Source organism: Diceros bicornis, chromosome 10 (genome assembly GCF_020826845.1).
Source record: "Diceros bicornis minor isolate mBicDic1 chromosome 10, mDicBic1.mat.cur, whole genome shotgun sequence".
In the NCBI taxonomy this organism is placed as follows: Eukaryota; Metazoa; Chordata; class Mammalia; order Perissodactyla; family Rhinocerotidae; genus Diceros; species Diceros bicornis.
In genome coordinates, this window is record NC_080749.1 from 7,775,254 (window position 1) to 7,799,934 (window position 24,681).

Below are 24,681 nucleotides of genomic sequence, written 5' to 3' on the forward strand. Positions count from 1 at the left end.
CATCTTTCAGATGAGATCACTGAGGCACAGACAGGTTAAGTGACTTGCCTGAAATTACATAGTGTGACAAAGAATGCTAGGTGATCATTAATAGTGTCCCAAGGGTCCTCATGTTGGTCCTAGTGTGACTGATGCTTCCAAACTGAGGTGCCCTATACCAAACAAGTAATCAGGTCTGGTGGCAAGAGCCCTTTCTACTACACCCTCCAAAGCCTGTTCTTCCCGTAAATAAACACCTCCTCCTCTTCACAAAATGCCTCTGTAACTCCTGGCCTATTACTTCTTCTAGGAAACCATATTAAAACGGTTACTAGTTGTTCTCTCATGTCCTGTGGCAGTTGAAAAATATTAGATTTTTTATATTCACTTCATTCTACAGATTATGGCCCATCTTTTACTGAATATTTTGAAAAGTCATTCTCTCTCCTTGTCATAAAAGTGGTGTGTTCACCATCCAACGCACCAATCTCTCATTTACTTAACTTTTCAATTTCAGTGACCTTAAACTGCTCCACTAATTAAGTACCAAATTCAAATATCTCACTTTCTCCCACTACCTCATATCATTCCAAGTACTTTATTCCATTACTTCCACTCTGTTTTCTAAGACTCATTAAGATCTCAAGTTCCATGAACTCTACATAACAATTATTCTCAACCCTGACACATTTTATAGTTACCAGTAAAAACTTCTTAAAAAATACATTTGTCTAGGCCCCATCTGTAGGGATTCTGATTTAATTGATTTGATAAGAGTTCTGAGCATCCATATGTTTTAAAAATCTCCTCTTATGTTTCTAATATGCAGCCATTGTTAATCCCCACTGTTCCACACTCTCACCATTAGTCCCTTTCTAAATTGTTAAGAAGTATTCAGTTCAGTGTAGGCCATCCCTTCTCCATCTTTTGTCAATAGTCTTAATTCCTCTTTTCTTTTGGCCATAAGGTTGTCCAACCACAATTTGGCCATGACTTCTGCATTTCAATTCTTCTATGTTATTGTTCCACCTCTGATTTGTCATGAGAGAGTGGCTTCTCCATTCTGTCTTTTGTCTCCTGGTCTGTCATTCTCAAGACCCAGAAAAAAACATTCTTCGCTTTTGACTGGGCTATGCCCTATGAGGGGAGATAATGGAATCATATATATTCATTCTGCTATCTAGAGATGGAAACCTTCAAATAGTTTAACACTGCTGCATTTGTTTTGTCTTGTTTTGTTTTAACGCAGGGCATCACAGAGTCTATTATATGCTAATGGGTAATATAAATTATTGAATGGGAAAAACAGTATTTGCACTTCTAAAACTAATCAGTTTGTATAATTCTTCCAACCTACCATTTCTTTTCTTATTTTTTTTCTCTGAGAATTTCTTAGGAACTCTGTTCCAAAAAAAAAAAAAAAAAAAGCCCAAAAAACAAACAAACAAGCAAGAACCTACTAGAATACTGGATAAAACCTCTGATTATAAAATACTTTCCCAATTCATTCAGATTCGTGATCCTTAGTCATTAGGTCTGACTGTTCCATCAGATGCCCTATTCCAATTTCTGGCATTGAAAGTACTAAGTCACAGATACATAAATGTTAGGGGGGAAGAAGGCTTCTTTTCTGTACCCTAATCTCTGAAAGTCTGCAAGCATCACACCTGAGTTCTAAAGTGAATGCCTCCAGGCAGCTGTCTCTTCAGAGCCACTGTAAGTTGGCATGACAGCCTCCACCTTGAAGATTTTAATTAGGAAACAAAGGACCTGAGAAAGAGCCATTAGGTTTTATAGAGAGAGTTTTTCAGAGTTTAAAAGAAAGGCTCAGATAGATTTAGAAGTCCTCCCATCTAAGAATTCAGCACAGTCCACTCTGATTCTATTATTTGAACATCTCCTCGTTAAATCTACCTAGTATTTTAAAGTGTCATAGATATGTAGGTTTCTTTCTGGGGGCATTACAAGGTTTTTGAGGCTGACAATTTGCCCCAGAGGATTAGGTCCTCCAGCAAGGGCTTTCATTCCTGACAATATAGGAGAAAGAGGATTACTGTTTAACATGGGGGCCATATTGAAGTTTCATGAAGAAGAAGAAGATTAAAATGATTTTTTTAAAATGTCCAAAGGCAGATAAAGGGACTGCCTGTCTAACAAGGAGACAAAAATGTTTCAGGTATGTTTCAAGGATGACAGAGAGATTGAGAAGAGTGTAGTACTGATATTAGGGAATAATGGATGATACAATTGCAGAGGTACCATCAAACCAAATCCAGAGGGCATACATATTAGATTAAAGCAAGGTTTCTGAACCTTGACTCCTATGACATTTTGCACCATATAATTATTTGCTGTGGGGGCTGTTCTGTGCATTGTAGGATGGTTAGCAGCATCCTTGGCCTCTACCGAGTAGATGCTAGTAGCACCTCCGTCCTCATTTGTAGTAACTAAAAATGTGTCTAGATATTTTCAAATGTCACTGGGGAGGGAGGTGGTGGACAAAACTTTCCCTGGTTGAGAACCACTATGCTAATGGAAATCTTTTGATTAAGGAAAACTGTGCTTTATGCAGGTTATTCTAGTGACGTTATGTAGGGTATATTGCAGGTGAGAAGAACCAGTTTCAGTGCTGAGTTGCGGTAATGCAGAGAACCAGAACTAAATGGTGGCAACGGGAAGACAAGAAAGAGATGCTTGTGAGAAGAAAGGAGTTAGGGAAACCAGAATTGGCAGAATGATGACTGAGCTTGAGGAACAAGGAAAAGGAACACTGATTGTTTCAATGACTTAAGTGGTATAGTGAATATTATTTTATTCTCATTCCTTTCACTCTTGGAGACAGATTTTGTTGTGATTTCTTCCTTTTCCTCTCTATGTAAGGACAAATTGAATGTGTTTGATATGATGGAGAGAAGAAATGTGCAATAAATTGATGGTGATTTGGAAATAATCATAGGTGAAAGATTAAGAAAAATTTTGAGAAATTACATGTACAGTTGAAGTGATGAAGTGATGTGATCTTCTATGGAGAGAATGTCAGGTGGAAAAATTAAGAATGATCATAGACTATTATAAGTAAAGGCCTCCATCTAAATGGAGGAGGAAGAGGCAAGGGGCAGGGGGAGAAAATGCCAGGAGAGTGAACAAAGATTCCAGGTCAGGGGCAAAATGAAGGACTTTCAGGAAGGGTAAAATCAACTTCAATATTTTGGGAAGTTAAACATCATGAGATCTAACAGGAGATCAAAAGATTTGTGTGAATAAAAGATATGGATTATTCACTGAATAGTGGTGGGGCAGGAATTTGATGGACTTGAGTTATGAGATGACAGGTGATTATATAGAGGCATAAGATGAGTATTGTCAACATTTTGCTAGAATAAGAAAAATAAAGAAATGCAGTGTTATCTTGAGAGGGAATAAAGACCAAGTAAACAATTTCTGGAGGTAAGAGAGATCTATGTCTATAGAAGAAATGAGTAAAGGGAAGAAAAAAGTATTGAAAACCTGAGAGATGAACTCTAAATATTATAGATGTTGGTCAGGCTATGGACATGTCCCTCTATTTGTGTAGACATTCATAAACGAACTATGTTCTGCTTTGGTGTCTGAGCTGTGCTGCACTTTTAAAAAGAACCGCAAAAAGATCGACACAATTAGATATCGCCATCTGTTTATGCCAAAAAGAAAGCTCAAATCCCATAAAGCTTGTCATTTTTTTCAGAATTAAAAAAGTATATTTACAAAAGGGAAAAGAAATAAACCATGTTCTCTAAATGTCAAAATCATGAACAGAAGCACATCCACAAGAATCAATAACACTGCTGTATTTATAGCCAGTGATCCTGTATGGAGAAACAGGTGGCAGATTTTAGTGAACTTTGTACTCTGGCCATTTGCTACTCTTCAGACTTTTGCCATATTTTTGCAAGAGGTCCAAAACTTTTTCAGCCAAGATTGTTAACTACAGAGGCTGAAACAACAAAGTTGTGTGGGCTGTGTTTACTCAATTTGTTTCAGAAAAGCAAAATAACAAGAAGAACCTAATTATTGGCTCTAAAACAAAATGCTTTAGTCATTTCAACTAAAATCCTTTATCTTTGTTTTAGTTTGGACATCAAAATGAGGACTGATATTAGGAATGCAAAGCCTCAATTCTGCCTGTCTCTAGTTTGCCAAATTGCATCCTGCCCGTCCCAGATTCCCGCTATTGACTTCAGCTGGGGAAGGTATAATATTCAAATAGACGCTGGGGTTCACTCTTGGGATGATTTGGAATTGTGGACACTGTGCACGTTATTCATTTAATCTGTTTCATGCCAAGGGTGTAAAACTAATGCAGTTACTTGATAAATTGAAATAATGCAATGTTATTTTTGTATATATAGTCATAATTCTTTTTTTATTATTATTTAAAGTTGAAATTGCATACTTGGCTATTCAACATGTGTTCTTAAACCCATAGTCTTAAGAAATCAGGTTGTACATCACCAACATTTCTTACTATACATATTGGTGAATTTGATCTCAGCTCCCACTTCCTGCAAGTTAAAAGTACAGACTACAAAAGCTGTTATCTAACGTGAACACATGTGTGGCTCCTAGCTCTTTTCTGCCCAGATTGTCTTCACTGTAACTCACTGGAGAAAGACTTCAGAATGCCTTCATTGTGCAGGCCTGTACTAGAGACTAAGGATGAAAAAAGGGATGAGAAATACTTCCTACTCTCGCATGGCTCGCAACGGGGTTAGTCACTATAGAAGATGCACACAGTTGGATGGGGGGAGAGGAAACCTTCAACAGAGGAGGAGACCCCTAGTGGTACTTTGAAATATGCTAGTTCATCTGGCGGATTAAGGTGACAGGGCATCCAAGAAATTAAAATAGCAAGCACAAAAACTCAGACTCTCACAGGCCGTGATGTATTTGGGAAATTGTAAGCATTTCAGAATATCCAAAGTTTAGAGAGCATGGCTTCATGATTAAAAAAAAAAAAGAAAGGCTTAAGAGTAACTATGGTGTAATGAGAGGAATGTCTGGAAACTACATTTGCCTAACAAACACACTGTTAATAATTATTGAGAGAGGCTTTGGTTCTGATGGAGAATATGAGAGAGAGAATGAAAGTCCACACCATTCTCCAAAGCCAGCATCTGCAGCTGCCTCTAAGGATGGAAATTTTCAAGACCCAGGTGAGAAAGACAAGGGCCAGATGCAGAAGATCTTCTCACCTCTATTCTTCCCTGAGGTGATGGAGTCAGCCAGGAAGAGACACCGGCTTTGCAATTCAGGAGGAGCATTTGGGAAGTCTGGATTGGAGTGGTCCTGGATTGGAGCAGGGGCCTTTGTTTAAGGCCCCTTTCTTGGAATTGAAGGACACAAAGATGTGACTGAGAGGAGGCCATGAAGCTCCTGCTGATGCCTGTGTAACAAGCTGGCATTTAACTGGTCTGCCATTGACTACGCTTTAATTACGTCTGTATTCAGGCAGCACAATGCAGTGAAGCCACACAGGTCAGCTTCACATTAGACTTCAGCCCAATCACCAGCCCTGTGACACTAGGGAAATTCTATCCTCTACTTCCCTCCCTCCTCTCTCCCTCTCTTCCTTTTCTCCACATTGAGAATTCTATTGTTATGCATTTCTTTATATAATCTAGTTTATTTTTATCAGTTATGCATGTATATAAAGTATCAATTCTATAAAAATTGCTATAAAAACCAGCAGACCCCCAGTTTCCTCACCCCAATACCTATTTCTTCAAGCAAAATATTAGAGTTTTTTTAGCTGACTCTTTTGGTATTTATTTCCAAACACCTTGCTGATATTCATTATTTTTAATTTTCATTAAAAAAAAATTTTGTAGTGGCATTTCCCCATGAAATGAAGATTTAGATTTCTGTCACCCGGTACCCTGTCTCTACCACACACATATCTGTCCATCTTCCATCCCTTCCATCCCCCAGAGTTGAATCATAATTAAATCAAAATTCATTGTTTACATTTTTATGATCGTGTGCCAGCTGCTATTCATAGTTCATGCACATATTATAGCATCTTTACTTTTCATTTCCTGTATAATGTTTTAGTTTTGCTGGAATTGAGGTTTATTGTAGTTGCTTTCTATTTTTCATTTGCTTCATTTTCTATAAACTTATAATTAGTTAAACCCTGAACCGTCTCTCTCTTATGTAATTCTCTTGTCAATATCTTCAGTCGTATTTGGTATTGTATTACGTTTATCTTCTTGAGTGAATGACTCCTGGAGCCTCTTATCTATTCCAGTTTAGACTGGAAGTCCTCTACAGACAAGGCATAGCCATCATCCTAAACAGCGCTGCCCAGCAGAAATAGAATGGGAGCTACATATGTAAGTTTAAAGTTCTAGTAGCTGGATATAAAAAGAGAATATGAAACAGGCAAATTCAATTTTAATAATATATTCTATGCAACAGAATATATTCAAAAAATTATCATTTCAGTATATAATCATTATGTAAATTTGATATGTTATACATTCCTCTTGTTTGTACTAAATTTTGAAATCCACAGTGCATTTTTTACTGGGAGAAAGGGTTAGCAAACTTGTTGCCAAATCCAGCCTGGCACCTGATTTTGTAAATAAAGTTTCATTGGAACAAAGCCTTCACTATTTGTTAGTTATTGTCTATGGCTGGTTCTGTTTACTATGGCAAGTTTTCTGGCCTGCAAAGCCTAAAATATTTACTATTTGGTGCTTTATAGAGAAAGTTTCCCAACCCTGACTTAGAGCACACCTCAGTTTGGACTAACCACATTTCAAGTGCTCAATAGCCATGTGTGACGGGTGGCTAGCAAGGTGAACATCTCTTCCACAGAAACTTAGAGGTTTTACTTTCCGCTCTCTTGGCTAACAGCCCTTAATTCTATTCTCTTTCTTCCCTGTTTATTTTCCCCCCATGCTTTGGTAGGTAGAAGACATCTTCGAGTATCTTTCTGAGAAAAGGTACATGAAAAGTAAAATTTTATGGACCTCTTATGGTGTTTGTTGTGCCCTCAAAATAAATCGATAAACTGGTTAGATATGAATTGCAGATTGACAGGCATTTGTCTTTAGTTTAAAATTTAGCTTCACTGTCTTTTAGCATTCAGGGGTGCTGTGGAGACTCTGAGATTCCTTTCTATTTCCCGATTTTTTATATGTGACTGTGTGTGTGTTTCTTTCAGGAAGCATATGGAATCTTCTCTTTGCACAGAGTATTCAGAGTTTTCACAATGTTTAACTTCATTTTCTATTTAAAATATTCATTTAAATGTCATATTTTAGTGTCACTACCTTTACCCATGCCTTCTGTTCCCAAGGCCAGAAACGCTCTGTTTTCCCTTATCTAGAAAATAAATCTTTCCCTTTTTACCTATGAAGGAGTTGTCCAACTAGGCAGAGCAGGAGAGGGAATAAATGTCTTTCATTATAAGAAATTATAATGTTCTCAGCCCTGCCTTCACCCCTACTATCAACCTGCTAGCACGAGGAGGTTATGGACATTTTGGGTTTCCTTCCTTCCTTCCTTCCATCCTTCCTTCCTTCCTTCCTTCCTTCCTTCCTTCCTTCCTTCCTCCCTCTCTCCCTCCCTCCCTCCCCCTCTCTCTGTCTCTCTCTCTCTTTCCCTTCCTTCCTTTCTTCCTTTCTTCCTTCCTTCCTTTCTTTTCTTTCCTTCCTCCATCCCTCCCTCCCTTGCTCCCTCCCTCCCTTTCTTCGTTCTTCCTTTTTTTTTTGGTATATACTAAGTTCCCATTTTTTTTCCCCACTGCTACCTTAGGGAACAGCACTATCTAGTTGGTTAAGTCAGTTTCCATGCATCTGTCTGCTTTGTAGTTTCCAAAAATATTATAGTCTTTGTCTCTGCTTCTATTTTATTGTATATTTATGCTTTTAAACAAAATTTTAATGTAATTCTCACGGGATTTTGGGATAGAGCATGCAGTTTTAGTCTACCAACTTAAGAAATCCTCCAATTGCTTCCCAAACCCTTATTTTCTCATCGTTAAAGTGGGGATAATAATATGCACTTTGCACAGTTGTTATGAAGATTAGAGACAATATTTTCCGAACAATATTTGTCACCAAGAAACTCCATAAAAGTAAATCAAACAACTATGTTAAACGTCTTAAGGATAAAAAACAGTAGAAACAGAATGAGATAATGACAAAACAGAAAGAAGTATTATAGATTGTGACAGTCAACCTTCTCTTTTACAATTGAACTACAAGTTCAATTGTAATTTGCTTGTACTTTCTAATATTAGTATTTCATAAGACTGTTCATTTGTACTATTCTTTTAGTAGCTTCTACGATGACTTATACATAGATAGAACTCAGGCCAATTATAAAAGAAAAGTAAAGAGTTTGGTGAGGTTTGACATTTTTTAAATAACTATGGATTCTTTAAATAAGCATGTAATCCTCTCTTTGCATACTATTTCAATATCCATTTGTTCTCAGTATGATTAATACCAAATACATTCACGCCTTCTGAATTCCCTATTTCAGGTTCCAGAACTGGGAGAGAGACAGAGCAGAGATCAAGGCTATGCTGGTACAGGCCAGTCTGTTGAGGCAGTTCTCCAGTGGATAGTCCAAAATAAGCATAGATCCAGAAAAAAGGACACGTGTGTGGTGCAGTTGAAAAGTGGACTAGAAAGATGAAGAAACTGTTGATACTTCGGAAGGACGACAGGAAGTGCTGAGCAGACAAGAAGCCAAAGCGATGAAATGGAGGTTGAAGCAAAGATGGCAGAAACAGAATCAAGACACTGATAACTTGCAGCTAGATACAAGACAAATTTCACACACCCTCAGAGCCTGCCAAGAATTGTCCTGCTTTTCTGACATAGGACAGAACCACCATAGTTCACTCTTTCATTTCCCCATTTTCTACTGAGTGAAATCTAAGAAATATAGCATTGATTCTGCTATTCAGAATCTTGTCAAAAGCCCTTCTTAACATTTTATTGCCAGCCCTGCTCCTTTAGATCAGCCTCATTTTAGCAGAGATGTTATTGAGTCTTCCCGGACTGGTCCCTCTTCATTACAAACCATCAGGTTACTTTTCTAAACACCACTTGACTAAATCTTGTAGTAAATAAACTCCTAGGGATGACTCACTGACTATCAGCAAAAGTTTAAACTCAGTCTCACATAGAGTTTGCCAGTATTTTCATGTAATGATGATCCTGTTTCAATATTTTAAACAAACAAATGAAACCTCACAGATCTCAAATGTGAAAGGATGACTTTCATACTGAAAGTCATTCAGTATGGTCTGAAAGTCATTTTAATGTAAATGTTAAGGGCAAATTTCTGGAAGTTGATAGCCTGGGTTCAGATCTCGCTCCACTATTTATGAGCTGTGTGTCCTTTGACAAGCTACTTAACTTCCTTATACTTGGATCTCTTAATCTCAAAAACAGAGTAATCACCACAGAACCAACTTCATAAAGTTGTTTTAAGAATTTAAATGAAACACAAAAAACACATTTGAAAGTTGCTAACTCATTTTAAATGCTCAATAAATGTTAACTAATATTATTGATTGAGAAAACATGTATTGACAAAAAGGCAGTATAAATTTGTATTTTATTCACCACAGATGCATCTGCGTACATTTAAAACAAGGGAACAAGAGCTAATAAGCGTAGGATATATGTATACAGTCTTCAGATGATGTTTGGTGCACATCGGGAATTGCAGATGGATTTCAAAATTTTTCTGGTCCCTTGGGCTTTAGAACCCATGGGTCTAGCATGATTACATCAAGTCTTTTTAATTTGCTAATCATATTACTTCTGAAATTAGTATCTTTAAATCATTATGGAATTCTATATCCTTTTGAAACTCTGACAAAAGCCTTTAGTGCCCTCCTCACCATGGAAATGTATAAACATGAATATATACAAAGTTAGATATTCAAGGACTCTCACTTAAATAAATTAATAGAGATGTAGCACTTTAAGTGATGTCTGGAGCATAGTAAGTGCATTAAAAGTTACACATTAATTATCATTTCATGTTTGAGAGAGTGTGTGAAGGCATTTCTGCCATATTCTCCTCATAAAAAAAAAAGATATAAAACATCCTCCAAACAATTAGAAGAATAAAACAAACTCAAGTCAAAACTTTGATGAAACCAGGAATTACACATAATGTTCAAGGAGGAGCTACCAAATGCACTGAAAATTGCATGAGAGTGGAGAGACACATGACATGACACCTACAGCTGAAGAGCTCAGACAAATGTGAAGCCTGAACACAGTTTTCTAGAGTAGGTAGTTTGCCTTGAAGGGCAAAATTAATATTCTTTTTAGGACAATGACAGTGGGGTGTTTTCTCCAATAGTAAGATATTTCTTCAACCCAATTTCACAGGATGAGGAAGCAGAAGAGTCAGACCTCAGTGAGGAAATACACAGAGAAGCCATTGTAGCTGGAAGTAGTCTGTCTGTGAAGCATGCTGTGAAACAGATTTTCATTTTGATTAACCATACAGATGCTGATCTCCACTGACTGAAAAGTAGTTAAAGCCAAGTAAATGTGGGCAAGACAGCTGCATGTCTCACGGAGCTTCACGGTGATCTAGAGAGACTTCCTTCTGGCTTAGGATACTTCCCTTGATCATTCTTATAAACCTGTTGTAAATAGCTGATACAAGAAAAATGAATTTTATTCAAAAATAAGAAACACTGAAATAGGTGACAGCACAATGTACAAAGATATTACTAGTAATACTAGAAAAGAATAGAAGTTTAGGGGCAGTATAATGAATAGCAGAGAAGACCACTCGTCAGAAAAAGAAAAAGCACCACCAAGCAGATGAAAGTGGTCACCACACACAAAATCCAAAAAATTAAGGCAATTAAATAAAATCAGAGGTGTTCAAAGTTTGGGATGATGGTGCAAAATAATAGTAAGAGATGATTCAGGACCTGACACCTCAGTTAAAAAGTGGAAGAGAGCAATAAAACCATGATACAAACAAATTCTATGTAAGAAGTAATATAAAGAAAAAGTAGACACTGCAGAAAGCAGTAAGGGATTTACAGAAAAGAATGTAGGAAAAAAAAGAAAATTAAGGAGAAACAAATAATGAATTAAAATAAATTAGAAGTAAGTATCCATTAGGAAAGACAAGAGATGCCATATTTGCATAATTATTATTCTTTGGAAATAAAAGAATCAAATTTGGAAAAATTCCATGATATAATTCAAGAAAATTTTCCAAAATTAAAAGAAGACTTAAACATAGGGATTAAAGGAAACATCATTTTCTTAAAGGAAAAAAAAAGATTAAAAAATGATTATTAACATAATTCTTGAAAAATCAATAGCTGTTTAAAACTACAGACTTATGGAAGATGTTGAAGCCTTAACCACCAGTAACTCAAAATGTGACTATATTTGGAGATAAGGACATAAACGATGCACACTCACAGAGGGATAACCCCATGAAGAGGCAACAAGAGGATGGCCATCTACAAGCAAAGGGGAGAGGCCTAAGAAGAAATAAACTTTGCTGGTACTTTGACCTTGGACTTCCAGCCTCTAGAACTATGAGAATAGAAACATCTATTGTTTAAGCCACTCAGTCTGTGGTATTTTGTTATGGCAGCCCTATCAAACTAATACCAGGGGATTTAATGCAAAATAAAATATCAAGCTATGGGTAAGATAAAAAAAATCTGAGGCAGGTCTTAGACTTCTACAGTGATATTAAAATTTAGGAGACATTTGTACAATGCCTCTAAAGTTACAGGGGACAGAGAGGTTCAAAAATGTTATAGCTGATCAAACCGCCACAAGTCAATTGCAACATATGAATATTTCTGAATGTATGAGAACTCAGTATATTTTGCATGAACTTTTCATTAAAAAACTACTATAAAACATAATTTAATTAACAAGAACACTGGGTGCCTAATTAACAACCAAATGTCTCTCAGAGAGCAATAAATTGATTTAAATTTATGACTGCCTAAAATATTTTGTATGATTTAGTGTGATAGAAAGAATGCATATATTATAAACTATGTGAATGTAGAATAATATGGCTAATATAGGTAAGAGAGGAAGGAAGAAGAAATACTAGAAGTATTATAAACTGTAATGACTTTCTCAAGTTTAATATCAGGGAAGTCAAAACATAATTTAAAGAATATAAACCAAAGATTAGATGTACTAAGGTAAAAATGAAGAACTAAGAAAAATAGAATAATCAACTAAAATGTGTGGTGCAGCTGAGAAGAGGAAGATGGGGAGAGGTAGAAAACTGTAAAATATACTCATGTGTACATTGCTCAGGGGAGAAAGTCAAGGGCTACCGTCTAAGAGAGATGTATTATAGAAAGCTACAGTTAATTTAGTAATGGCTAGAAAAGCTTAAAAAAAGAATTTTAAGTTGTGAGGAAAAAATCATATGTAACAAAAATGAAAAACATAGAGCATATCCTGAAAAATAAGAAACAAAATATAGAAGCTCAACATAAAATATTATTAAATATAGGAGTCATTAAACTTTTTCTGTAAAGACCCAGATAGTAAATATTTTAGGTGTTGAAGGTCATATGGTCTCAGCTGAAACTATTCAAGTCTGTCATCTTAGTATAAAAAACCCTTAGACAATACATAAATGAATGGATATAACCAGATATGACCTACAGGCCATAATTTTCTGACACTTGATTTAAAAGAAAGACTGATAGGTTCACAAAATGAACCAGCTACAGCTACACATTGTATATAAGAGCAATCATAAATTTTTTTTTTTTTTTTTGGTGAGTAAGATTCATTCTGAGCTAACATCTGTGCCAATCTTTCTCTATGTTGTTAGTACATTATCACCACAGCATGGCTTGATGTGTGGTGTAGGCCCGCTCCTGGGATCTGAACTCGCAAACCCAGGCCACCCAAGTGGAGTGTGCCAGATTTAACCACTACACCATGGTGCCAGACATTAAAATTTTTTTTTTTTAGAAATATTGATAATAAAGGGAAGGGTAGAGGCATACTAATTATATGCAAAAAGAAAGCAAAAAGATTACAACATCGGATTGAATTTAGAGCAAAATAAAACTTTACAGAATAAAAAAGTGTTAAATCAATAACTAACATTTAATGTTTATGAATATCCATCCCAAATAATAGAGCATCATAATCCAGTAAGCAAAATTAGAGAAATAAAAAGAAATACAGAGTTCTTATAGGATTAGGAAGCATTAACCAATCTCTGTCAGCACAGGATAAATCAGATCAGAAAAATATATATAGGCAACGCAAATAAAATGATTAATAAGGTACTATCAAAAAATGGGAAGTTTCTGAGATTTTACACTTCTTACAAGCTAACAAATTGGCCTGCCACAGTTTTCTGAATCCCCGCAAAAGATACAGTTCCCCTGTGTTAGAGACAATATAAGCATCAGCATATTTACATCAGTTCCTCTTGTTCACCACAAAGAAGGTCAGTGGATCTTATGGAGTTAAATACAAAAAGATTCACAAACAGATACATCAAGTCAAACTGTGAGAAGCCAAAAACAAAAAGAAAACCCTGAAAGCAGCTAGAGAAAAATTATCATATACAAGAAAGCACCAATACAATTAACAACTGACTTATCTGCAGCAAAGGAGAACACACGACAGTGGAAAAACACATACAGGGTGTTGGGGGATGGGTGGGGGCTGTCAACCAAGAATCCTATATACAGCAAAATCATTCTTCAAAAATGAAGGTGAGGGGCCGGCCCCGTGGCTTAGCAGTTAAGTGCGTGAGCTCCAATACTGGCGGCCCGGGTTCGGATCCCGGGCGCGCACCAACGCGCCGCTTGCCAGGCCATGCTGTGGCGGCGTCCCATATAAAGTGGAGGAAGATGGGCACGGATGTTAGCCCAGGTCCAGTCTTTCTCAGCAAAAAGAGGAGGATTGGTATGGATGTTAGCTCAGGGCTGACCTTCCTCACAGAAAAAAAAAAAAAATGAAGGTGAAATGAAGACCTTCCCAAGTAAAAAAAGCTGATAGAATTTATTGCTAGCAGACCCGCCATATAAGAAATAATAAAGGACTTTCTTTAAGCTAAAAGAAAATGACACCTCATGGCAACACAAATGTTTAAAAAAAGGCAAACCTCAAAAATAGTAAAAATGTGTGGTAATATGAAAAACTGTATAAATACATTTTCCTAATTTCTTCTCTTAACATCTTTAATAGACAAAATTACATAAAGCAATAATTATAATACTATTTTTAGATAGAGATTGTTAGGTAGTGATATATTTGATAGAAATATATATGTTAACATCTCTTTGTAGGATAAATAGAAAGATAGGAGTGGGGATAGAAAAGTTTCAATATTTTACTTAAATTACATTAGAATTAAATGGAAACAAATTGTGATAAATTTAGATGCTTATTTATAATTCCTGAAGAAATAACTAAGAAAATAACTCAAAATATAGTAAAAAATAAACTCAACAGATAAATTTCTGCTCTAAAATACATGTGTTTAACAGAAACTAAAACAATAAAGGAAAAACATAGCAAGAAAAAATACAGGAGGCATATAGAAAATAAATAACAACATGGGAAATGTAAACCCCACCATATCAATAATCACACTAAATGCAAATGGACTAAAGGCCAATCAAAAGTTAAACAGTATCTAGGGAAAAAAACCAAGATCCAAATACATATTGTCTATAAGAGACAAACCTTAGATTCAAAGAAAAAAGCATGTTTTTTTTAAAAGAATAGAACAGTGTATTATAGCAGAAATCAATGAAATTAAATAAACAGAAAATAATGTAGAAAGTCACTGAAATTAAAAGTTGGTTTTTTGGAAAAGATCAATAAGATTTATACGCCTATAGGCAGATCAAGGATCAGCCAACTGTGGCCTCTCTGGCTTGTAGACTGCTTTCTACAACTAAGGTTTTATTGGAGCACAACAATGCCATTCATTTATGTATTGTCTACAGTTTCTAAAATAACAGGGTTAACTAGTTGCAATAGAGACTACATGGCCTGTAAGTCCTAAAACATTTATGATCTAGCTCTTTATAGAAAAAGTGTGGCAACCCCTGATACAGACAGACCAAGACAAAAAAAAAAAAAAAGACACAGATTATCAAAATTAGTAATGAGAAAGATAACATAATTACCAACCCTTCAGAATATGGAATATGGGGAAAATATGCCAACAAATTAGACAATTTAGATGAAATTGGTAAATCCTAGGAAGACAAAAATCACCAAAACTGTCTCAAGATTGTAAAAAAAAAAAGGAAACAGAAAACAAATTGAGTAATTGATTAGAAATATTCCCTCAAAGAGAAGCCTAGACCCAGCTTGCTTCAATGATAAATTCTGTCAATTATTTAAAGCGGAAATACCAGTCATTCACAAACGCTTTCAGTTAATAGAGAATGAATGAATATTTTCCAGCTTATTCTGTGAGCCCAGTATTGCCCTAATACCAAAGCAAGAAAAGATATCACAGCAAAAGGAAACTACAGACTAATACGCATCATGAACATAGACATAAAAATCCATAACAAAATAGTAGTAAACTGAATCTAGCAACATGTGAAAAGGATTTTACACCATAACCAAGTAGCATTTATCCTAGGAATACAAAGTTGTTTTAATAAGTGAAAATCAATTGTATAAGACATAAAGTTACTATAGTAAAGGACCAGAAAAAAAAACTCATGAATATCTCAACTGACATAGAAAACTGACAATAGTTCATACAAATTTATAATAAAACTCTTAACAAACTAGGAATATAAGGGAACTGCTTCAACCTGCTAAAGAGCATCTAAGAAAATCCCATCACTAACATCATACTTAAAAGACTAAATATTTTTCCTGTAAGATTAGCAGGAAGTTAACAATGCTTGCTATTGTTACTTTTAGTAAACATTGTGCTAGAGGTTCTAGGCAGTGAAATAATGTAGAAAGACGGAAGGAAAAAAATCAAAAGAGGAAGGAAGAAAGAGAAGGAGGGAGGGAAGAGGGAAAGTCATCAATAGGGAAAAGGAAAAAAAACCCGTTTATTCACAGATGATATAATTCTGAATATAGAAAACATTAAGAAACCCACAACAAAGAAAAAATGCTACAAAAAATAAACAAGTTTATTATAGTGACAGGATATAGGATCAATATATAAAAAACAAAATAAATTGTATTTCTATACACTATCAATGAACAATCCAAAAATAAAATTGAGCGAATAATTACATTCACAATAGTCTCCAAGAAGAATAAAATACTTGAGAATAAATTTAACAAAAGAAACACAAGTTTGTAAATTGAAAACTACAAAATATGACTGAGAGAAATTTAAAATAATTTCTAAGTAAATGAAAAGTATTTTATGTTCATGGATTAGGAGACTAAAAATTTCCAAATCAGCAATTCTTTGCAAAACGATCTGCAAATTCAATGCACCCCACATCAAAATTACAACAAGCTGTTTTGCAAAAATTGACAAATTGATCTTAAAATATATGAGTCAATGTAGTCACCTAAAAGAGCCAAACAATTTTGAAAAAGTAAAACAAATTTGGAGGAGTTACATTAAACAATTTAAGACATTGAAAAAGGACTGTATTTAAGACAATGTGTTCTTGGTATATGGTTAGGCAGATAGATCAATGAGACAGAATTGAGAGTCAATAATTAAACCCTTACATTTTATAGTCAGTTGATTTTTGACACAGGCACCAGAACAATGCAATGGGAAAAGCATAATATTTTCAGCAAATGGTGTCGGGACGATTATATACTCATGTAAAAACATCCACTTAGATTTTTATGTCACAAGTTAATTCAACTTAGATCATAGACTAGCGAAAAAGGTCAATAAAATCTCTAGAGGAAAACATATGAGAGAAGGTTCTGACCTTTGGTTTGACAAAGATTTCTTAGATAAAACACAAAGAGCATGATTTATAAAAGAAAAAAAATTGATCAATTGGACTACATCATAATGAAAAAATTTGTGTTTTAAAAGACACCATTAAGAAAGTAAAAAGGGAAACCACAGTCTCCTAAGACTGGGGAAAGGTATTTTCAAATTATATATCTGACTTATATCCAGAGTATATAAAAACTTAGAATTCAGTAACCAGAAAACAACCCAATAAACACTGAACAAAAGATTTAAATGGACATTCACTAATGTAGATATACAGATGGCTAATGAGCACATGAAATGATGTTTCAAATCAATATTAACTAGAGAAATGTTAATTAAAACTGCAGTGAGTTACTGCTATATATCAACCATAATGACTATAATCAAAAAGACAGAAAATACAAAGTGTTGGTAATGATGTGGAGAAACTGGAACCCTTATTCATTGCTGGTAGGAATGTAAAGTGATTGGAAAACATTTGACAATTTTTCCAAAGGCTAAACATAAATTTTTCATATGACCCATCAATTCCACTTTTAGGAATTTCCTCTGGGTAGAAAAAATGTGTATGTCCACACAAAGGCATGTGCACAGATCTCATAGCATCATTATTCATAGTAGTCAAAAACTAGGAAACAGAACATTTGGCAGCTCGTAAATGGATAAACAAAATGTGGTATATTTATATTATGGAACACTATTCAGCAATAAAAATAAACCAACTACTGGTACTGCTATAATGTAGATAAACTTCAAAAATATTATAAATGTAAAAAGTTAGACACAAAAGAGTTGACATTAGCTTCAACTGTATTGATATGGAATCACTTCTTTAGCTGAGTGGTGTGGTTACATGGTTGTTCAATGTAATTTTCAATACACCATTTTGTTTTAAGTATTTCACAATATTTTTAAATAATACAAAAAGGAAAAAAAACACGGTAAGGCATACTCTCTCCTTACAAAAGAAAATAATATCATAAAGTCGCCAATTTTCTTTAAATTCATCCATAAATGTAATGAATTCCTAATTAAATTAACAACAGGATTTTTAAAGAACCAGACTATTCTTAATTAACACAAATAAATCAAAGCTCAGCACATTAATAGCCAGAAGAATTCTGAAGAGAAGAGTTGTGAGCAGAAATTAGCCCTGGTTGATACAAATGCCAATTATATAGCTACAGTAATTAAAAGTAGGACACTAATGTAGAAATAAATAAAACATCAGAAGAACAAAATGGAAAGTCCAGAAATATACGTAAATAAATATAGAAAATTAGTGCGTAAAAATGATAATGAAATGTTAGTGGCCTAAAGATACTTTATTAAGGAAACGATGTTGAGACATTGAGTAGACTCCCAGAAAATAAATTCATACAGCAAAATTAGTTCCAGAAGGAACAAACATTTAAATGTGAAAACTAAAATCATAAAATATTTTAGATAAAAATATGAGTTTTTTACTTTCTTAGCATGAAGAAGTCCTTTCATAACACGACAGAAACCCAAAATTAGTGAAGTTTTATAAATTTGAATTTTGAAAAGGATTTTGCTTGTTTAAAAACCACAAAATCAAAAGACAAATTAAAAGTTGAGGAAAACCCTTGTAATACATAGTACAGACAAGTAGATAACATATTTAATAAACAAACAGCCATATGAGCAATTAGAATAATTTAATGACCTCTTAGGAAAATGGCAAGGGTGTGAACGAACAGCTCAGAGAATGAAATACAAACGGCTCTAGATGTCTGGAAAGACGCACAGTTTCACTCAAAATGTGAAATATTCAAATAAAAATTATAATGGGATATCAGTTTCATTCAGATTAGTAAATTTCAAACAAGTTTATAATACATTTCATTGTTTGATAGAGAAACAGAAATTCTCTTATTTTCCTGGATGTAGTGTAAAATGGTAACTCTCTGTTGGGGTACTTTAGCAATCTTTATCAACATTTAAAATGTACATAAACTTTAGCACAGCACTTCGATTTCTGTGAACATGTCCTGCAGATATATGCAAAATGACAAATGTATGGGTTGCATATTGAGTATGTGTGTGTATTAGCAAAAGATGAAAACAATCTAAGTGTCCGTGAATAGAATACTGGTTAAAGATTGTATGGTAAATATAGTAACCGAATGTCTGCTGCTGTGGAAAAGAATGAGAAGTCTATGTACTGATGTGAAAGACTCTCCAAGGTATATAATATAAACTAAAAATAAAACAAGGGATGGAACAATTTGTATACTATACTACATTGGTTTTTAAAGAAACAAGTACATTTCATATTTTATGCATAAAATATCCCTGGATGGACACAAGAAACCAATAGCAAGGGCTACCTTGCTGGTAGCAAGGTGGGAGGGGTATACGGAGGCTAGTCAGGGAGCATGGAAGGATACATAATTTTCAGTATCTATTTGAATAGTATCAATTTATAACAGGTTCATGTATGACTTAGGAAATTAACTTAACAATATGCAGGAGGGATGATAGAATGGGACTCAGTCTCTTGTTTTTGATTACAACTAATAGACTAAGAACAAAGCAAGAGTTGCCAAATATTCCCACATTCCAAAGCAAAGTGCGAGACCACTGACGAAGGAGTTACATTAATTTATATGGCTGTTTATTTATTAAAGATGTTACTATTTATCTGTACTATTTACTGTGAAAGTTTTCTCAATTTTTCATTTGTCTTGACTTTGTATTTTCAGAAAACTGGCAGATATGAGAGTTTTTTTTGGACTTGGTATACTGTGGCTCCTCATCTCCCACCAACCCTCTTGAGGAGCAGGAGGGGTGATTTCCCTTCACCTTGACATACACGTGGGAGTTTCAGGAAAAACCTCACAGAGCTTCACCTTTGCCACTTGGAGTTTTGAACTGTAAAGTAATGCCATACCGATCCCTGAAGAAGTTTATTTTTGAGAGGATAGCTCAAGAGTCTGAAGGGGACTGATGGGGAGCAAGCAGCACTTCTAACTATTTTGGGCAAAGGTAAATGTTAGCAGTGGACTGGTTTTGGATCTCACAGACGGAAGCTTGACTGGGTCATTTTGAAAAGAACTTCGCTTTTGAAAAGAACTAGGTCATTTTGAAAAGAGAGTTTCTTGACAGTTAACCTCAGCAGAAATTGTCTGTCTGATGAGGTAGGCTTTCAGGCATGGGAATTCCTGGGGTACATTAATAGCCATCAGAGAAGAGGTAAAGAACATCCTTCAGGGAGCTCCAAAAGCAGAGAGGCAAAGAATCCACGTTCAAAATTCAGTGGGCATAGCAGATTATACGTGTTCCCATTGTACTGCCAGGAGCCAAGCAGGAAACGGAGACCAGTAGGGAATTGGTCATCCAGAGAAGCTATGCAGGCAACAGGGAAGAGCTCAGAGGTTTAATAATAGCACAAAGCCGTTAACACTGCAAAGGACAATGGGAGGAGGCAGGGATATTGAGCCCAAGACACTGGGTCACCAGAGGAAGCTGGAACCTCAATGGACCTGTTAAATAAGAGAGGAGGCCACAGAAGAAATGTCATTTGAGACAAAAAAGAAGGGAATGAAATACCATGGTTTTCTCTTTCCTCTTGGTTTCAAGCTTATTCCAGTGCTTTCCGTTGGTCAAGCCCTGCCAGAAGTCAAACCATTGCTGGATATGCAATCAACAAGTGCCAGGTGCCCTGAATTCCAGAGCAGAGGAGAAGGTTGAGAATTGTGTCTGAGACAAATGTGCCCTAAACAACCACAGCAATCAAATGAGACCTTCTGTATCCTTATCTCCTTTGCAGTACCCAGTACAGAGAGGAGAAAGACAAGAATCATAAGGTAGAAACAGAGAAGAGACCAGCTATTCTCATCCTCCTCCCTCTCACTCCCAGCATACCTTCTCACATAAACACATGTGCAGAGAGCTCCCCCAGCCTACGCTGAGGGAATGTAATCTATGCAATATTAGACAGCCTGGCAAAAATGATCCACGTACACCCCCACACCCTGGCCGTGGCTCAAACTACTCCAGATGTAGACTGTGTGTGCCACACAGGCTGGGTCTATTCACTAGATAGCTCACCAGTGAAAATAACCACTTTTCCTGACAAAAGAAGGTAGAATTAGGAAATTTATGGATTCTAATTCAAATATGACTCTGTTTCTGTCAATATTCATAATCTTATTCAAGTTGTTTAACCTTTCAGAAATGAAATGACCTTGTCTGTTAAATTGGGATAGCAATGCCAATCACTTAGGCTTTCACAAGGTTAACGCCCCCACCTGGGACCAGGCAGATGCTTGATAGCTATCAGTCTCATTTCCATAATTTCAATAACTGGAATATTCTTAATCTCTTCTCCATCTATGAGAAACTCATCTATTGGATAAAACCCACTCTAAGTCTCTTTTTCAAGATTAAATCTCTGCCAAAGAGAGGAGTCCTGTTTATCCATACGTCTCTTTTCACCATGCTCATTCCTCAGTGATCACATGGTAGTTATTCAATATATTAAACATGGAGGATATTGAGGATGATTGGTAGAAGAAGGGGCATCATTCACACAGTAGGCTCCAATTTGCTCTGTACTCTTCTGTGTATAATTGCCGTTCACTGAGCCCTCTCTGTACAAATCCTTCTGAAGCTCAGGACCAAGGACCGATTGCTTTGGTTCAAAACTTGGCTCTACTTCTTGGCAGCTAAAGGACTTTGGGCAGATTATTTAACCTCTCTCTCCCACAGTTGTACCACACCTACCAAACAGGGATAATAATAGTACTTATTTCTGAGAAATTAATTTACATAAGATGCTTAAAACTGAGTCTGGTGCATGGTAAGCACTAAATAGAGGTCGGATGTTGTTATCCTCTCGAAGTACAAATGAACTTTTAGATCTTCTGTCGAGTAATTAATATTCTTTCAGGTGCAGTTTGTTACTGGGGGAATTTCCTGCTATTTATTTATTCATTCATTCATTCATTCACTTATTTTTAAACATTATTTTCCACCCCATTTATTACCACAGGAAAATTCACATGCACATACAATTAACCAGATTCAGTCTCCCAAATACTTCTGATAGGCCTAATCTATTCTATAGATGGCTTTCCTATAATAAATGATAGACATCTGTATAAAAATAAACACAGACTGAATTGAATACCATGGGGAAATGGAAATCTTATCTGTGACTATGGATATGCATGTATTAAAAAAGTATCTTTGCATATACACTATCTTTGTGAACATTCCTTCCTAATATGATAAATGTTAGGAAATTGAAGTGTTATATGTAACATATCTTTTATTTTTTGCAGAAAAGGAAAAAATAAATTCATGTTTTAATATGATTCCGATAAGTTTTCTTTGCTATCTCTTCTTATAAAGTACTTTGGTCCCTAACTTTTGCCTCTAGTAACATCTATGCAAGTCCTGCCACAGTCTGTCATTATACACAGTTGGTAGGTTGCAAAGGAGAGAAATAAATTAAAAATGGGTCTACTCTGGCAGAGGCCCCCACCTAGTGATCAATCAACTCCAAGCTGACAAGTCCACAGCCTCACATCTCTTATATTTTGCCTCCTTTTACTTCACCAATGGTATGTTTTTTAAACTAAACTTTCACACATTCACCTTAAAATGAAGCCAAGTTTGATTGTTTTGGCTTGTGCCTTTCAGGTATTCTAAAAAATACCTGCCATTTTTAGACCAATATAATTTAAAGTGCTGTTCGTTTATTTTTCTCTCCTCTCACCCTGGCTAAATAAAGGTTATATCACTACCCGCTACCCAATACTCCCCCCACACACACTCCTCTACCACCAAAGGCACATGCAGCCAGGCTGTTTTATGTCCAATTTATTTATTGTGATGATAAATGTGAAAATCTTTGGCAGAGATCATTAATTTTATAGCTTGTGTTTTGAAAAGTAGTTCCTGGGCTATTTACATCTCTTCATATTAACACCTGAGAAAATGAGTATGTTGAAGATATAAAACTTGAAAGCAAATTGTGTTTACTGTCTCTCTCTAAATATAATTCATGGCTCAGAACAGATCTTTATGACTCATGATCAAATGTTTTCCTGGGGTTGCATTTAATATTTGCTTCAATGACACTGAATGTCTTTGGGTCTTTTGATTCCAAGACATTTAGCTTCCTCTTGGATTCAATATTCAAGGTGAAATTATTACAATCCATCTCTACAGGGACAATTACTCTTTGAATTAACTTGTATGAGTGTCACGAGTTGCAAAAGATTTCCAATTTAAGAAAACAAATTATTTACTTACTTTATGGGAAGACGAGCTGAAAGGAATCCCAGAAGTTATAGTGTCATCTTATTTATTTTATTAATTTTTAAATTTCAGCTTTATTGAAGTATAATTGATAAAATTGTAAAATATTTAAAGTGTACCTCATGGTGACCTGACATATAAACATTGTGAAGGGATTCCCTCATCTAGTTAATTAACACATTTATAACCTCGCATATTTATCTTTTCGTGTATGTATGAGAATATTTAAGTTCTTCTCTCTTAGTAAATTTCAGTTATACAACACAGTGTTATCAACTTGAGTCACCATGTTTTACACTGGATCTCCAGAGTTTCTGTATCTTATAGCTAAAAGTTTGTACCCTTTTACCAACTTATCCTTATTTTCCCAAGCCCCCAGCCTCAGGCAACCATTTTTATACTCTCTGTTTCTATGAGTTTGACTTATTTTTCAGATTCTACAAATAAGTGGGATCATACAATATCTGTCTTTCTCTGTTTAGTTCATGTCACTTAGCATAATCCCGTCAAGGTCCATCCATGTTGTCACAAGAGACAAGATTTCCTTCTTTCTCATGGATGGATAAAATTCCATTGTACATTTATACCACGTCTTCTTTATCTACGCATCCATTGGTGGACACTGGATTTGTTTCCATATCTTGGCTACTGTGAGTAATGGTGCAATAAGCCTGGGAGTGCATATATCTCTTCAATATCCTGTTTTCATTTCCTTTGGATATATACCCAGAAATGAGATTGCTGTATCATATGGTATTTTCATATTTAATTCCTTGAGGAACTTCCGTACTGTTTTCCACAATGGCTGTACCAGTTTACATTCCCACTAAGAGTGTCCAAATTTCCATTTATTACACCTCCTTTCCAGCATTTGTTATTTCTTGTCTTTTTCATAATAGCCATCCTTAACAGGTGTGAGGTGATATTTGGATGTGGTTTTAATTTATATTTCCCTAATGATTAGTAATGTGAGCACATTTTCATGTACAAGTTGCTCATTTGTAAGTCTTCTGCAGAAAAAATTCTTTTCAGTTCCTCTGCCTAAATATTTCTTCATCAGATTTTTTGGTGTTTTGGACTTTTTAGTATTGAGTTGTATAAGTACATTTTGCATTTTGGATATTAACTCCTATCAGACATATAATTTGCTAATAATTTTCCCCATTCTATAGGTTGCCTTTTCAGTTTGTTCATGGTTTCCTCTGCTGTGCAGAAGCTTTTTTAATTTGATGTAGTCCCACTTGCTTATATTTACTTTTACAGCATTTGATCTTGGTATCATATCCAAAAAATCGTTGCCAAGACCAATATCAAGTAGTTGACCCCTATGTTTTCTTCTAGGAGTTTTGTGGTTTCATGTTCTCTCTTCAAGTCTTTTATCCATTTTTGTGTATGGCATAAGATAAGGATCCAGTTTCATTCTTTTGCATGTCTATATCTAGTTTTCCCAGTACCATT